Raw genomic sequence first — 7,615 nt, 5'->3', positions numbered from 1 at the left:
TCATGTCCTTAAATTTTCCCTTTTTTTTCTTTTTGCACGACAGTTTAATAATAAACAATAAGAACATTCAGATTTGAGGTTGATGTTGAAAAGAAAGCTAACGTAGTATTGTATCCGGTATACTTATATTCTGTTTGGCAGAGAAGAAAGCCAAGCTAAACTTAAATTCAGCAAATGCTGAGTTTTATTTTAAGAAGAGCAAGCTGCAACCATAATAAAGCACTGTATTTACAGCTAACAGCAATACCCATGTTACTCTATAGGTCTTACACTACAATTTGAAACTACGTTTCAGGATTTATAAGGTCTGAAACATAAACAGTAAGGGTATGTTTTTGGACATTGCTCATTAACAACCATAAAACTAAGGATTTTGTGTCGAATTGTTTTGTCTATTCTTTTTCAAAACATGTGCAAGACATCTCTGCTGGTGAACTCATTCTGATTTGAACATCTGCCTATTTTCAACATCTGAGGAACTCCTTCACACCCCACCTATCTCTGGGAAGGTTCAACTCCCTACTCATTTGGTAGAAAGGGGGAAATTTAGAACATTTGAAGTATCAGACTGCCAATTTATGATCAGCTGAAGAATGACTCTGCCTAACCCAGGTCCTTCAGGCTGGTACACAAATGAGTCATCCAAAATTCACTAATATTTCAATTATTTATGCTGATGGCTGTTGTGCTAATGAGAAAGACAACAAAAGCGTGCGGTGCCCAAGAAGTAGTAGATCTGGCAAATTTCATGTGTTCATTTATATTCATAGTCTAACCCCTTCTCATATGTTCCTAGTTATTATGTTCCAGAAGAATTCCTACCAAGACCCCATCCAGTGTCCCCTCTCTCGTGGTCCTAGGAATGTGAACACTGTGCAGTATTTTCTTCTTTATTATGTCTGTATCCCTCCATATGTTGCTGATCAAGATGTATTTTTCCCTTTGTCATTTGTATCTAATCCTACCGATTCACTGCATTATCTTTCTACAAAGAAAGCAATACATATAGAAGACTCCCAAGCATTTAACCAATTTTAAAATGTCGGTCTTTCTACATTTCCCATATACATTCCCTGACCTGCCATGTCTCCCTTTTCAAATACAGTGCTTGCCACTCTTGATCGTGTCTTTAACATTTTATCCAAAATCTCAACTGGAAATGCAAAGAAGACAGAAGGTGAAAGAATGTAATTTGTAATCTTTGTAACTTTCAGTATTTATCAAATATACTTTTTTTATATATATAACCACTTTTGTAAAAGTTCAAGACATGCCTAACGGCCAGTGTTTGTTCACTCTTTTATAGGCCCAGTGACTAATGGAAAACCTAGAGAATCCTGGCTTGGAAAAAGCAATCAGTAGGGTTAGTTTGATGCTACTTACTCTTGGAGAAATCATGTTTTCTTTAAGAGAGGTTGACTGATGGAAACCCAGAAGAGGTTCTAGAGAACAGTTGTAGACTCAAAACATGGGTGTTAGTCTGCATGGGCGTAGCACCTTGTTTACAAAATGGCTTCACCTTATTGCCTCACTGATAGTCATATAACCTAGTAACATAGAGAGAATTTTGTCCATCTTTTAAGGAATGATAACATGAGGCACAGAGAGGTAAATGACTATAAAAAGAACACGTGATCAAATAAGTTTCAAGTTGTAAACTTTGAATCCAAATTCTACTCAATAACCTGATGATAAAAAGGACTTCCCATTCTCAAATTTCCTCAAATGCATAATGTAAAGAATTTGGGAGCATGGCACCAACTTGATTTGTCTTGTTGCATAGAAGGCTATCTAGGGGCACCTGGTTGGTTCAGTTGGTAGGGTGCTGGACTCTTGATTTCAGCTTGGGTCATGATCTCATGGTTCGTGGGATTAAGTCCCACGTCGGGCTCTGTGCTAGCAGCGTGGAGACCGTTTGTGATTCTCTCTCTCCCTCCCTCTCTCTCTCTGCCCTTACCTGCTCACACTCACTCTCTCTTAGAATAAAAAGATAGACATTAAAAATATGTTTAAAAAAAAAGAGGGATATCCAACTTGGGGTTGAGAATTCCACATCAAGGTCTACAGGCCTTTTCCTTCCTTCCCTTTCTGCCTTTCCTGCCCAGTAGTCTTTAGTCTACCCTCAATCTGCTGCCAACAGCACTCCTTACCTCTCTGTTTTAGGCAGGCAGTTCTAAATAGTTGGTGGTGGTTACCATGGTAACAGACACTTAAGTTTCAGCTTCAAATACCCCTTTTAATGAGGCAAATTTGAGAATATTCATGATAAGTTACCAGACCACAAACTTAACTGTGGGAAGTTTTGTTTTTGGAAAACCTAATAAGAAGAAAGCAGAAAGAATGAACAGCAAGGGCAATAGAGAAAATGGGGCCAGACTTGGAGGGGTGAATGGAAGAAATGCCAGCTCTGCTTACCACAAGCCAAATCCAAATCAATTCACACCAGAGCTTTAAATTATAGATGGTCATTGAAGGGCTATAACCAGATGGAGCCAAGATTCCTTGGGAGGAAGAATGGTAGAGTGAGGGGTGGAGAGGGCAAGCATTGAGTGTGTCCTCCAGAAGGCTGTGCATTTTAAAGAGCTTCCGTTTTCTATTTTATTGCTGACTGTGATGGCCAAATGTAAGCAACAATCTTCCTTTTGTTTCTCCATGTCTCCATTTATGAAACCAAGAAACACTGCAATCTGGAGAGAACGCAATTGACTAGAATGTAAAATTTGGCATAAGTGAATTTTGTAGCAACATAGGTTATCCACAAACCCCAAAGACATAGCAGTCCTGATAATGTTCCAGGATTCTGTTCTTAATCTCCTGTCTGTTCTACCCACTAAAATTTCACAGAAAAATACAAAGACTTACAATACATTGCTAAACGCTTACATGGAAAGGAACATAATTACCCAAAGGAAAACGTGTCAATGATCCTTGTTATTATTTAATATAAAAGTATGCCTCATCTAGATAAGATAGTTTGATTTTATACCTGGTCAAAGGAAGACAAGCAGATAGCCTAAAAGAGCTTTTACAGACACTTTAAGTTTCTGGCCAGGTTCCTTAGGTCCCTACAGGAATGTCTTACTCTTGCTGCTCACAGAAAGCACCAGGGAACAGATGCATTACAGTTTGTGACAGGAGAACAGCCTGTGGATTCCGCCTACTCCCTCCAGTCCATCTGGGAGGTGGGTGAGACAGGGAGCCCACAGAGAGGGGGGCTCTCCTGGGAATCCCTTTGGGGTGTCATGGCTATTGGTGCTTTATTTTCAGTAGATGGCACTGTGTCTATTGAGATAAGCAAAAGGGGAATCTAGATGGGAAATCTAATTATTTCTGGAAAAAGCACACTGCATGGAAGAATGCATTTTTTTTTTTCTATTTAGTAACATGATAACACAAATACTACTCAGTATTCATGTTAGCACCCTCTTTGGAGCTTTAAGGAACTTTGTGATTTATTATTCTGGCTCAGATGCAGGGTTGTGGCAGAGCTCAGGGCCATTCTATAAGGGATATAGTTGGGATAAGAATAAATCACACTGAATGTTCATTCATTTGATCACCCAAACACACATATCAGTACCTGTACTCCATCTGTGCCCTGGGTCCCCACCCTTACCCCTAAAATGAAATTCTGACATCTCAGTTTCTACCCAGCACACAGGAATCCTCGCACCCCCAGAGTCAAGGCAATCAGAACAGTTTCTTACATACTGGTGGTCCTGTGTGGCAGATACCATTACTTACCCATTAGCCATTTTCCTTTATAATACACACTCAATTATTTTTTCTCTTCTGAGTGCTTTCAGAAAAGTAGAGCCCAGCACCAGAAGACAAATCAAGTTTATTTTAAGCCAGTTATGGTTTTTAATTTTTTAATTTTTAATTTAATTTTTTTAGAGAGAGTGAGAGAGACAGCATGAGCGCAGGGAGAAGGGCAGAGGGAGAAAGAGAGAATCTTAAGCAGGCTCCACGTTCAGCATGGAGCCCAATGAGGGACTTGATCCCACAACCCTGGGATGATGACCTGAGCCAAAATCAAGAGTCGGACACTCAACTGACTGAGCAACCCAGAAGCTCCAGCCAGTTATGGTCTTTTATATGGGAAGAGAATCTTAAGTTTGCTTCTTAGAAAATAAACTCTAAACACAGTATGGAGGATGAAATAGAAGAAAGAAGGCTCTGTGATCCAGGCAATGTGCTATGCACTTAGTAGAATACTCTCTTTTATTCTTTACAATAATCTTAAGACAGGTACTATGCTACCTATTTCACAAATGTGAAACTGAAGCTCAGAAAGTATAAATAATCTACATAAAATCACCCTTGGAATTGACTGGGCATTATGAGATTCTAACCATTAGAAGAGAAATCTGCTATATGCCTTACAGGAAAGGAAGATGCAAGGAAAAACCTCCTATTTCTGTCCGAGGACATTACCTTCTGAATATAATCCCCAGGACTCCCTCAGTCATCTTGAGACAATCACAGGAGCCAACCTAAGAGAATGAGACAAAACTCTGAGGATGACAGGGCAAAATGCTGTGCAAGAACCTGGGACCTCGATAATGCCATTGAGCTATTGAATTCACCAACCCTCAAACTTCAGATTTATATTTCAACCACTTTGAAATATATGTTCTGTTACTTGTGGCCCAAAATATAATATCCTAACTAATACAACCTAAGATCCTAGCCATAGATGATTAGAAAAGGATTACCGCTTGAGCTGAAAGCAGCCATCCATATGGTGAATGCCAAGGAGTCAGGATAGGAGAGTTCACAAGCAGAGTCTCTATAATGGATCATGTCTGATGAGACTAATCAGATCTTTTCTGGAGGAGTCTGAAAAAGATAATGTTTTCTCTCATCTTCTCAGGAACATTTCTCCATAAGTTACCCTATCTCTTTTCTGTATCTTCAATGTTTTCTGTGGAAAGGATCTCTTTACTGGGTCACTGGGGAACCATAGTTCTAAGTATTTTCTTTTGTCATGCAGGTATATTAGTGTTGGTGCTGTGGCGTGGGGATGCACCTTCTTAAATACCATTTAAATTTCTCATATAAAAAGCTAACAACACCTTTGTAAAATTCAGGCCTTCTTATATATATCACTCTAAATAGCTTTTACTCTTTCATAATCAACTTATTAAAATAGTTGTCTCCAGTTTCTGTCCTTTGTCACTCTTCAATCCATGGCAATTTACACCTGCAAAACCTCAACAGGACATTGTCTCTTATAAAGATTAAAACATAGTAATAAAATAAATTATCAATTGCTAAGTAACAAGCTGCCCCAAATTTAATCATTTTAAACAGCAGCCACTACTTATTATCCTTCATGATTCTGTGCGTTGACTAAGCTTGAGGGGATACTTTTTTTCTGCATGGCTTTGGCTGGAGCTGTGGTCATCTGGAAGCTTGACTGGACTAGAACATCCACTATGTCTCATTCACATGGCTGGCAGGTGGTGTTGACTCTTGGTTGGGAGCTTAGCTGGAAGTGACTCCTTTTCATGGCTCTTCCATATGTGGGCTTCCCACAGCATGAAAGCTAAGCTTGAGGAGGGAATGTTTTAAGTTTGTGAAAGCAGAAGCTCTCCAGTCCAGATGTTAAACAACCTCACTTCTGCCACATTTTATTGGTCAATATAAGCTCTATACAGTCCAGATTCAAGAGAAGGGAAAATGATTTTATCTCTTGACGTGAGGAATAGCAAAGAATTTGCAGCTCTCTTTAATATGCTACTGTAATTAATGGCTTTCCTTATTGCTAACTCCAATAAAAACAATATGGTCCTTAGTTTACGTGACATCTCAATTCTTGAAATATTCTCTTCTTTCAACTTCCATGACAACACACTCTTCTTGTTTGCTGGCTACTTCTAGAGCTATTCTCATTTTCTTGTGATGAATCCTCAAACTCAAAACATCACTATTCCTTAGGTTTCAACCTTTGGTCCTTTCCTATCATCACTTCATACACTCTCATTGGACAGTCTAATAAACTCTCAAGACTTTCATTACTATCTGCATATTAATCATTTTCAAATATTTACTCACAGCTCCTATTGCTCACTTAAGTTTCAAACCTAGATACCCCATCTTTAGTGAACTCTCCTATTTTCATTTAAATATCCTACTAGCATCACAAATTTACAAAGTCTAAAATTGAACTCATTGTATTTTTCCCCAAAGCTCCTATTTCAATGTTATCCTTATCTGTGAATAGCACCATAATTCTCTCAGAGAATTAGTCATTTTGTCTCTCCTTTTACTCAACTATACATCCAGTTGCCAAGGCTAGTTGATATTATCTTCTAAATATCTTTCAAATTTGTTAAGTTGCCTACATTTATTCTCCAATAAACTAGTGCTGAATCTAGATCAGACCTCTATCATCTTTTACCTGATTTACTTCAGCATTTTCTAACTGGTCTTCTCACCTCCAGACTGGTCTCCTCTTTGGTTCATTTTTCACACTGAAATCAGAGTAGTTTTTAATGCCAATATTAGATCATGTTATGCCCAATTTGACAGCATATATACTGAAATTGAAACAATACAAACAAGACTAGTATGGCCTCTGTGCAAGTATAACTTATACATGTATAAAGTATTCCTTATATTTTCTGTGTTGATAGGCACACAGTCTATAAAGATGCAATTTACTGCACAAATGAGGGGAGAGGTTGAACTCATATAAGAGCAAAGTTTTGCATACTATTACAATGAAATTGGTATTAATCTAAACTAGATTGTTATGAATTAAGATAATTGAACCCTCATAGCCACTACTAAGAAAACAACTCAAAAAATATAGTAAGAGAAATAATGACATTAAAATAGTCCACTAGAAAATATTCTTTTAAAACAAAAGTCATCAGTTATGGAGGAAGTATAAAAAAATACATTTAGAACACAAATAGAAAAATGGCAAGCATAAACTTGACTTTATGAGTAATTTCATTATATTAATAGGGATTGAATTAAAGGGGAGAGATTTTCAGGATAGCTTAAAACAAAACAAAACAAAAAACCCAAACCCCAACTATATGCTGTCTACTAGAGACACACTTTTATTCAAAGACACAAAGAAGTTGAAAATAAAAGTATGAGAAAAGATATACTAGGTAAACAATAACCGAAAGAGACCTAGAATGGCTATACTAATATCAGACAAAGTAGACTTTAAGACAAGAATTATTTCTAGAGCCTAAGAAAGACATTTGATAATAACAGAATTAACTCATCAAGAAGATATAATACCCATAAACATATACACACCAAATTTATGAAGCAAAAGCTATCATAATTGAAGAGAAAATGGTCAATTCAACAATAGTCAGAATTATCAATATCTCACTTTCAATAATGGTAGAACAACTAAACAAAAAAATCATCAAGCAAATAGAAGACTTGAACAACACTATAATTCAACTAACAAACAGACCTATAGAGCCTTTTATTCAACAACTGCAGAATACATGTTCTCAAGTAAATGTGAAACATTTACCAAGGTAGAATGTATGTTAGGCCATAAAACAAGTGTCAATAAATTTTAAAAGACTGAAATCATGTGACGTATGCTCTCCAATCACAATGAATGAAACTAGAA

General features: G+C 37.2%; 1 non-coding gene across 1 annotated transcript; it reads left to right on the top strand.

Annotated features, from left to right (window-relative positions):
- Nucleotides 1-6,521: 6,521 nt before the first annotated feature.
- Nucleotides 6,522-6,628, top strand: LOC122482299. The gene has a single exon (XR_006297095.1). It is a non-coding gene; the product is annotated as a U6 spliceosomal RNA (small nuclear RNA).
- Nucleotides 6,629-7,615: the final 987 nt, after the last annotated feature.

Source organism: Prionailurus bengalensis, chromosome C1 (assembly GCF_016509475.1).
Source record: "Prionailurus bengalensis isolate Pbe53 chromosome C1, Fcat_Pben_1.1_paternal_pri, whole genome shotgun sequence".
Classification (NCBI taxonomy): Eukaryota; Metazoa; Chordata; class Mammalia; order Carnivora; family Felidae; genus Prionailurus; species Prionailurus bengalensis.
This window is presented reverse-complemented; position numbering and strand designations above follow the sequence as displayed.